The sequence below is a fragment of the Meriones unguiculatus genome, chromosome 18 (assembly GCF_030254825.1).
Source record: "Meriones unguiculatus strain TT.TT164.6M chromosome 18, Bangor_MerUng_6.1, whole genome shotgun sequence".
Taxonomy (NCBI): Eukaryota; Metazoa; Chordata; class Mammalia; order Rodentia; family Muridae; genus Meriones; species Meriones unguiculatus.
Window position 1 is genome coordinate 3995804 of NC_083365.1, and position 10335 is coordinate 4006138.

At 38.2% G+C, this 10335-nt stretch overlaps 1 pseudogene; it reads right to left on the reverse strand.

The window, feature by feature from the left end:
• Positions 1 to 794: 794 nt before the first annotated feature.
• On the reverse strand, positions 795 to 1715 carry LOC110544750 (olfactory receptor 10AG1-like; annotated as a pseudogene).
• Between the last annotated feature and the right edge of the window lie 8620 nt (positions 1716 to 10335).

The window sequence follows — 10335 nt, forward strand, 5'->3', positions numbered from 1 at the left end:
AAACTTACTTTGTCTTCAGAAATGCTACCTATTATGGCTGGGATATAAAGTAAATAACCTGTGATTAATATAAAAAATAAAAAAATTGATAATTATAAAAAAGAATATAAAAAACACTCAGTAACCCCTCCTTCCTGAGGGACGAGCAGCCTTGCTAGGCCACAGAGGAGGACATTACAGCCAGTCCTGATGAGACCTGATAAACTAGGGTCAAATGGAAGGGGAGGAGGATCTCCTCTATCAGTGGACTTAGAGAGGGGCAGGGACGAGATGAGAAAGGGAGGGTGGGATTGGGAAGGAATGAGAGAGGGAGCAACAGCTGTAATACAAAGGAAATAACCAGTAATTAATATAAAAAATAGCAATCAGAAAAAAAAATTCAGTGAGAGCATGAGTCATGGCTTCAGTTGAGTATCTGCAATAAATTCAAACTTGTCACAGAGAGAGCCGCAGGTAAGCTCCATGTGTCATGAAACAAACAAAATGAACTATATGCATGGAGGTATTTGGATGGAGATATTGGGTTTTGACAGGAATAGGGAATGTATTACCCACATGCAGAAAAATGTCAAAAAAGTAAATTTAATTAATAAAATTAAAATGTTCTACGAGACATACATCAACAGCATATTTATTTGACTAGTGTATTTCTATGAAAGGTAATGTTATGCTAGCTTTCAAAGTAACTATGACAGTTTCTGGCAGGGAGTTCTTAACAGCACAAAGAGAAAGTATATATGTGGAAATTGTGTGAGAACTGTGCAGTTAAGTCACTTGAGTATAAGACTATGACACTATGTTCTAAGCAATAACCTTCTCAGAGCTGCAATCACATCCTTGTTCCTAAGACTGTATATCATGGGGTTGAACATGGGGGCCACAATGGTGTCGAAAAGAGAGAGGAGTTTGTCACTTACTGCAGAATGAGTTGACCTTAGCATTAAGTAGGTAATAGATGCAGAGCCGAAAAATAAAGCCGACACCACCAGGTGGGAAGAACACGTGCAGAAGGCTTTTGCTCGTCCTTCAACAGTTGGCAGCCTCAGGACGGTGGCGATGATTTTGCTGTAAGATGTTAGTATTAACATAAAAGGAATTGCAGCAAGCAAGATAGCAACTGCATAGACATACAGCTCATTAACAGAAGTGCCCCGCAGGCCGGCTTAAGTACAGGAGGGATGTCACAGAAGTGGTCTATTTGGTTAGAGTTACAGAAATGTAGAGAGAATATCTGACAAGTTTGCCCGAGCTGGAAAGGGATGCCACCAAGCCAGGCCCCTGCTGCCAGCTCTGTGCACTTTGCTGGGCCCATGACCAGAGGATAGTGCAGAGGGTTGCAGATGGCCACATAGTGGTCGTAGGACATCCCAGCCAGGAGAATACTTTCAGTGGCTGCCAGCATTAGGAAGCAACACATTTGTATGACACAGGCCAGAAGTCCAAATTCTGTACAGAATCCTCGGGAGAGTTATTGATACGTAACAGATTTCCAGAAAAGAAAAGTTGACCAGGAAAAAGTACATAGGTTTGTGCAGTGCAGGATCAAACCTAGTTATCACAATTCTAAAGCTATTTTCAATTAGGATAATCAAGTACATTGTGGAAAACATTCCAAACAGAAATCCCTGGAGGTTGGGAAGGTCAGAAAATCCAAGGAGAAGAAACTGTGTCACTGCGGAAGCATTGTCCTCTTCCCTCATGTCTGTGTGTTTCATCTGTGGGGATGGTTCAAACGTAAACACACTTCCTTATCCTCAGCATTTTATATCATTCAGAAACTGAAACTACAATGTTTGCATTTTTCTCCATTCTGTTTATAAAATTATATTATATAAAACTACGTCATATGGTCTATATATCACCAATAAACTCAGTTTGTCATGGCATGTACTCTTTGTCACTGAATACATCTATAAGGTAAATGTTACTGTTTCATCCTCTCTCTACGTAATACAATTTATATACTTGTATGGCACAATGATACATGGTATTTTAAGTAATTATCTAAATATCCAAAGTGACGAATTCTGAATCAGTGATTGCATTTTCAGTTGGTTCTTTAATTTTCTTCCAAAAGTGTTTCCTGTTATTATGACAAATCAAGTTTATTGTGAATAGACTTTATTCACTGAAAATTATCTTTAGAAAAATACATTCAGTGTTTTAATGTGATTTTTAAATCCTTTTTATTCTCATATAAACTGAGCACCAGGTTTGCTGAAATGCTTTTTAACACTTAAAACATTTAGAAATTCAACATAAAAATTTATGTAAACAAAATTAATATTTATCACAGCTATGGGATTCTTGTTCTTGTGTAAATCAAAAGATATAGTAATTAAAGCATTTTGCAAATAGCACTTACTCTGCAGTTTTATTTGTTTGTGGTGCAATACTCTAAACCATAGCTTTATAACTGCTAGGCCAACATCTACCCTCAGACTATTTCCTCAACTCCTGTAGGCATTTATGTACATCCATTGCTAAAACAAACTTTTGCAAATCATTTAACATTTCTCTCTCTCTCACTCTCTCTCTCTCTCTTGTGTGCACATGTGTGCTTGTATGTTAGTTGAAAACTTTTTTCCCCCATTTTTATACTAAGAAAGAAATTGGGTAGAAATTTCAAGTAATTATAGGCATTTAGTTTTATTCACTTTATAATTTTTAGCTGTTAACATCTTTTTAAAAAAGATTTTTCTTTGATATAGATATCATGGAATTAATAAAAACCTTTGATATATATTGTATTATGTTTTACTAATAAACTTTATAAATTGAAATTTATATGAAAATAAAAGTAGATATAGACTTTATGCATCAATTAAGATGGTGAATTCATTTATGTGGTAATAATAATTAAATATTAATTTGAAAATGTGTGTGTATATACTAATTCTTTAATTCAGAAGACTTGGCCTGTGGCAAATTCTATAGGGAAAATGAAGGTATGCTAATATTTTTATAAAATTTTCGGATTGAGTTCTGAGAGATCATAACACTCTATCAGCAGGAGTTCCTTTGATCACAGTGGGTGTCATGGTCAATGATCTTCATTCAGAATTTTATTTCTTTATTGTAGATGGGAGTATTTTATCATTTATGACCCTGGATGTCATATAATTGAACCATTTAAGCATATAATTAACAGAAAATAATTAGCAGATACACATACTGTGTTGATGTTGATGAACATGATCCTTAATGCATCAGCCTCTCTCTCACATTTAAAAGGACTCTAAATGCTGTCTTCTCTGGATCCTATAATAACAAATAACAAGTAGTGCAAAGCCAAGATGTAATGGTGTTTATAACTTAACAAAAATAATTCAAAATTTTTAAGATTACTTTGTATAATTTCACACAAATGCTGATAGTAAAAATATAAAAGTAGAGGTACACAATTTTCTTGTCAGTCAAATGCAGTGTATATAGTCAAAGGTAGTTTGGAATTAAGTGACTTGTAATTCTTACCTTGATTTATTGACCCATGAGAATAAAATGATAAAGAAGTTTGTTTCCAAAGCTTAAGGGTGTTCCTTTATTTGAAAAAGAGACCAAATATCTCCCCAAATATAGTCTCTTGTCATAACACACTATTCTACCTAACAAGGCCTGTTCTCTGCCCAGGGGACAGCTCCTTTCCCATGTTAATATCTAATCATACAAAACTATATTTTCCTGTCAGTCATGAATTTAACAAAAAAGGACCACAAATCAAATAAAACAACACAAAATAAACTGCCACTCATGCATATTGTCAGTGTTTTTTTTATTCTTATTAAGAAATATTAGAGTCTGTACTGTTGGTATTCTATTCAGGAAGTTATCTCCTGTGCCAATGAGTTCAAGGCTCTTCTCCACTTTTTCTAACAGGGTTAGTGTGTCTGGATTTATGTTGAGGTCTTTGATCCACTTAGGCTTTAATTTTGTGCAGGGTGATAAATACGGATGTATTTGCATTTTTCTACATGTAGACATCCAGTTAGATTAGCACAATTTGTTGAAGATGCTATCTTTTTCCATTGTATGTTTTTGGCTTTTTTGTAAAAAAATCAAGTACCCATAGGTGTGTGGGTTTATTTCTGGGTCTTCTATTCGATTCCATTGATCCACAATTCTGTTTCTATGCATGTACCAAGCAGTTTTTATTACTGTTGTTCTGTAGTACAGCTTGAGATCAGGGATGGAGATACCTCCAGAAGCTCTTTTATTGTAAAAGATTTTTTTTATTTTATTTATTTATTTTTTTATCAATTCTGGGTATTTTGAACTCTCCTCCATTGCTGGTGGAAATGTAAACTTGTACAACCACTTTGGAAATCAATCTGGTGCTTCTTCAGAAAATTAGGAAAAGTACTACCTCAAATCCAGCTATACCACTCCTATGCATATATCCAAAATTGTGCAAGCATTAATTAAGGACATTTGTTCAACTATGTTCATAGCAGCTTTATTTGTAATAGCCAAAATCTGGAAACAATCCAGAAATCCCTTAACGGAGGAATGGATACAGAAGTTGTGGTACATTTATACAATGGAATACTACTCAGCAATTAATGACAAGGAAATCATGAAATTTTCAGGCAAGTGGTGGTACCTAGAAAAGATCATCCTTAGTGAGGTATCCCAGAAGCAGAGACACACATGGTATATACTCACTTATAAGTAGATATTAGTCATATAAAATAGGAAAAACGTACTAAAATCTATAACTCTAAAGAAGCTAAAGAAGGAGGACCATAGGGAAGTTGCTCAGTCCTCACTCAGAAAGCAAATGGGATAGACATCTAAAGTGGGAGAAAACAGGGAATAGGACACGAACCTACCAAAGAGGACCTCTGAAAGACTCCGCTGATCAGGGTTTTGAAGCAGATGCTGAGACTCATAGCCAGTTTTTGGGCAGAATGCAGGGAATCTTGTGAAAGAAGGGGGGAGATAGAAAGACTTGGAGGGGACAGGAGCTCCACAAGGAGAGCAACAGAACCAAAAAATCTGGGCACAGGGGTCTTTTCTGAGACTGAGTCTCCAACCAAGGACCATACATGGAGATAACCTAGACCTCTTGCTCAGATGTAGCCCATGGCAGCTCAGTGTCCAAGTGGACACTAGTAAGAGGAACGCGGGTTGTCTCTGACATGAACTAAGTGACTAACTCTTTGATCACCTCCCCCTGGGAGGAGTGCAGCCTTAACAGTCCAGAGAGGAAGACAATGCAGCCAGTCCTGATGAGACCTGATAAGCTAAGATCAGATGGAAGAGGACCCAGTCCTCTATCAGTGGACTGCGGGAGGGGCATGGGAGGAGAAGAGGAAGGGAGCATAGGATTGGGAGGAGATGAGGGAAAGGGCTACAGTTGGGATACAAAGTGAGTAAATTTTATTAATAAAAAAAAAGAAATTAAAAAAACCCATATATTAGAATTGAAAATGTCAGAAACTGGTAACAGCAATTTTGCAGTATTAAAGATTGAAAGTAAAGCTTCCTGGTTGGAAAGAAACACTCTGCCAATGAACCACTTTTTCAGCCCTATTATTTACTGAGGTAAGAGACCACTGGATGAAAAACCTGCAGTGACCAACATGCCATGTTCATAGTGCTGAAGTCAGTGGCTTCTGATTCATCAAAAATTTAACTGCATTTTATATTTGGTAAGATATTTTAACATAACTGAAAATGTGTACTGTCTTAGAGTCCATTAAAATGTATTTTATGTTACCACAAGTCAAAAGACACTCTGACATCTTCAACATGAATCTCCAATTCAAAATTATATTATCCAGAATGGGAGTTCTTTTTCAGTTGACAAAAAAGTAAAGACAGCTGTATGCTTCTTTTTAATTATTTTTATTTTTATTTTTATTAATTACAGTTTATTCACTTTATATCCCTCCTGTACCTCCCTCCATCCTCCTTTCCCAATCCCACCCTTCCTCTTTCCCCACTCCTGTCCCTCCCCTAGTCCACTTCTTTCATAAGATTCCCTGCACTCTGCCCAAAGTTTGGCTATGAGTCTCAGCATCTGCCTCGATACCCTGTAGGGTAGAGGCTTCAGAGTCCCTCTGTGGTCGGTTCCTGTCCTGTTTCCTGTTTTCTCCCTCCTCTGATGTCCATCCAATTTTTATTTTTAATGTTAATTATAGTTTATTCACTTTGTATCTCAGCTGTAGCCCCCTCCCTCACTCTCTCCCAATCCTACCCTCCCTCTCTCATCTCCTCCCATCCCCTTCTCATAGGGGAGGTCCTCCTTCCCTTCCCTCTGATCCTACTCTATCAAGTCTCATTAGGAGTGGCTGAATTGTCTTCTTCTGTGGCCTGGTAAGGCTTCTCCCCCCCTCAGGGGGAGGTGATCAAAGAGCAGGCCAATCAGTTCCTATCAGAGACAGTCCCTGTTCCTATTACAATGGAACCCACTTGGACACTGAACTGCCATGGGCTACCTCTGCGCAGGGTTTCCAGGCCATCTCCATGAGTGGTCCTTGGCTGGAGGGAACTCAGAAGCAGAAAGACAGATATGGTATTTATTCACTCCTGAGTGGATGTTAGCAATATAATATAGGATAAACATACAAAATCTGTAGTCCTTAAACAAGAAGGAGGACTCTAGGGAAGTTGCATGATCTCCATTCAGAAGGTAAACATCAGAAGTGGGAGAAGACAGGGAACAGGACACCATCGTACCACAGAGAGCCTCTGAAAGACTCTACTGATCAGGATTTGAAGCAGATGCTGAGACTCATAACCAGTCTCTGGGCAAACTACAGGAAATCCTATGGAAAAAAAAAGGTGCAGGAGATAAAAAGGTCTGGAGAGGACAGGAGCTTCACAATGAGACCAACAGAGCCAAAAAGACCTGGGCCCATGGGTCATTGCAGACACAGATACCCCAACCAAGGACCATGCATGGAGAGGACCTAAAATTCCTGCTCATATGTAGTCTAATTTCTTTTCCTACCAATTGGAAGTAAAATTACACCTTGATCCATTCTCCATTGATTCCCTATTTTGATGGTTTAGGAAGAACCAAAAGGTGAAAAAAAGTAGAGTGTTCAGTCTCCTCCCACACCAACACACACACACTTTTTAATTGTTCCTTTTTTGTTTGTTATTATTATTAATGATTATTAACAATTTATACAATCTATATCCCAGTGGTAGCCCCTCCCTTATTTTCTCGCTGTCTCATATTCTGTCCCTTTTCCTTCCTTATCCCTTTTCCCTAGTCCAGTGATGGTGGAGGTCCTTCTCCCCTACTGTCTGACCTAGCTTGTCAGGTCCCATCAGGACTGCCTGTATCCTCTTCCTCTGTGTACTGGTTAGGAGCTGCATCAGAGAGAAGTGAGCCCACTGTCTGTGGATACCTTCCTGGTACTGGTGGTCATGGCTCAGACACCACAGCACTAGGCGACCCGCCTTTTTTATTTTTTAATTTTACAAAACTTTGAAAATTTTGTAGTGCATTTTTTATCATTTATTTATTTTATTTACTTTACATCCTTATAGCTGCTTCCCTTCTCTCTTCCCAGTTGCATCATCCTTCCCTTTCCACTCTCCTTTTCTCAAAAAAGGGGTGCTTCCCCCCCCAAGCTCATCAAATTGCTTCAAAACTGAGAGTTTCCTCTTCCCCTGTGCCCTCTCAAGGCACTCCTGCCAAGCGAAAGTGATGAAAAAGCTAAAGAGTCCATACCAGATGCAGTCCGTACTTCCCTTACTAGAGGACCCACTTGAAGCCTAAGCTGCCCATCTGCTACATCTTTGTAAAGGGCTTATTTCCTGCATGATTCTTGGTTGATATTTCAGTCTCAGCAAACCCCTCTGGGCCTTGGTTAGTTGGTTCTGGTGTTTTTCTTGTGGCTCTCTTGTCACTTCTGGGTCCTTTCCTCTTTCCCCCCACTATTCCCCAAGACTCGCTATGCATCGACCGTTGTTTGCCTGTGAGTATCCTAGTGGCAGAGACTATAGAGACTGAACAGAACATCCTCTAACTAGACTAGTCTTCTAGTAAAGGGAGGGGAACACCAACCCACCTACAAAAACTTCGACCCAAAATTTCCCCTGCCTTTGAGATGTAGAGGGAGAGTGATAGAGCAGATAGAGCAGAGCCTGAGGGAATGTCCAGTCAGTGCCTAGGCCAAGCAAAGATCCACCCTCAGAGTGCCAACCCCTGAGGCTATGAACAATACTCTGCTAAGCTTGCAGACCTGGAGCCTCTCTGAGTTGTCTTCTGAGAGACTTTACCCAACAGTGCCTCAAAAGAGGTGCTGTACTGCATGTCTTGAGCATAGTCACCCTCTATCCGCCCAACACTGTGCCTTTAAAAATTCATGAAGGCTAATTTGTGTTGCCCGAATATTCATAGATGTTTGCTGTTCCACTGAATTTTGCTAGACTTATTAAGAGTACATTATGAAAGAAAACTGTCTTTCCCTCTCCCAGAAGCTAAGATTTGCCAATATCACCATGGATATGGGTAACATCTCATGCCAAACTCCCATCTTCATGACAATATTTTATGTAGCTCTGGTTGTACCAATCTTGTGCTTGTGGTAGCAAATGCTGTGAGGTCATATGCATAACTGTCATTTGTCTGGAAAACACTGTTACCTTTAACCACCTACAGCCTCTATTTCTTATATTCTTTGTGCCCTCTCCTCTACAAGAAGATATATGGACTGAACATTTCATTTCTCAATCTTATTGACTGCATTCTGGAACATCATGACATTTTTCTCAGTGTTAATCACCATTACCTAGAAATAGAAACACTTGAAAGCATGCTTGAGAGCTATATTAATCTATGGTTATAATGACAAGTCATTAGTAAGTCATCAGCTTAATGTTATATCAATTTAGTAAAATAATATTATATACTTCCCTAGTTTCTATGATCTATCTAACAACAAACATTTTTGACATAACAATGGTAGAAATTATAGGTTTCCTCTTGTCGAGTTGACTTAAATCCAATCAGGAAGTAGTCGGTTGCTCCTACGATGATTATGTCACTATCACACTTGCGGGCATATCTACAAAGGCAGTCATTATTGTATCCTTCAGGGTTCATGCCTGGGCATGAATGATGATTACTTTTCTCCTCTAGGAAAATGCAGAAAGCCATCCAAAGCTATAAAAGTTAGTAAGTAGGCATGTTTCATGATATTGCCAACTTGATTTAACCATATTCTTTGACTCAAGTATCTGAGAACTTTACCGTGTGATCTTTCCATCAAGTTATAGAGTATGACAAAAGAGATAAAAATATCCTATATTTGTTTATTGATCTATGGGATGGAACTATCCAACAGCTCCAAAAGAAGTAACCAATTCACTGGAGAATTCATGTTTTATCTTTTCATATGCATTAGGAAAATTGTTGTCCCATTATAGGGTAATTCATTTTTTAAAATAGATATATAAATATAAATAAATTATGCATATATATATATATGTACATAAGTTTTTACAGTGGTTGAATTTCATATAATTGGGGTAGGATAGGGTATACATATTAGAGGCCAGAATATAATGAAGGATGAATCACAATGTGCGCGTAATTTTCAATGAAACTTATTTTTGAGTGGAGAGAATTTCAAGAGAAAACAATAAAGTTGTGGCATAGTTGTTATAGTTTTTGTGCTTGTTTTTAAATTTATTTTGGTTGTTTTTTTTTTTTGGGGGGGTGAGCTTTGTAGTTACGAATTGGCCAAAATACAGTAGAAGCATTTTTAAGTATATAATTTGCCCAGAAAAGTTGTGCATTTAAAAGTGTGAAGAAGCATCAGAGTGTTATTAAAGAGATTCATTTCATTGAAAACGTGCTACATTCTTAAAATGGAACAATAAAATAATGCCTTGGCAGTATCTAAAGAACTGGTCAGACTAACACTAATTATCTCAAAGTATAAAGTTGTATTTGAAAATATTTCTTTTTTTTTTTCAATGCAATTTATTCAGGAACCTTGAACAATCATCTGACCCTGGGGAAAGCCAGCCCACAGCTTAAATAGCCTCTGGGTAGCCAGCCCCAGCATTCCACGTGGGCAATGCAGATAGGTCCACATACACAGAAGCAAGCCAGATCCTCAGCCTTAGCCAAATGTGGAACTGTTCGTGACAGAGAGCACTCACCATCGGGAAGGTGGAAGACAGAAACCAGCTCCATCTTTAAGGCGCGGCATTACGCAGCTCTCTACAGTTCCCCCTTTTTGTTTTAGACGCATCAGGCAAAAGTAGAGGTCTGATCTCTGATATTAGAAATAAATTGGGACTTTGTACTGATGTTCATTTAGGTGTCATCCACCCAAAGAGCATCAGACCCGTCTGATACCTTTTTCT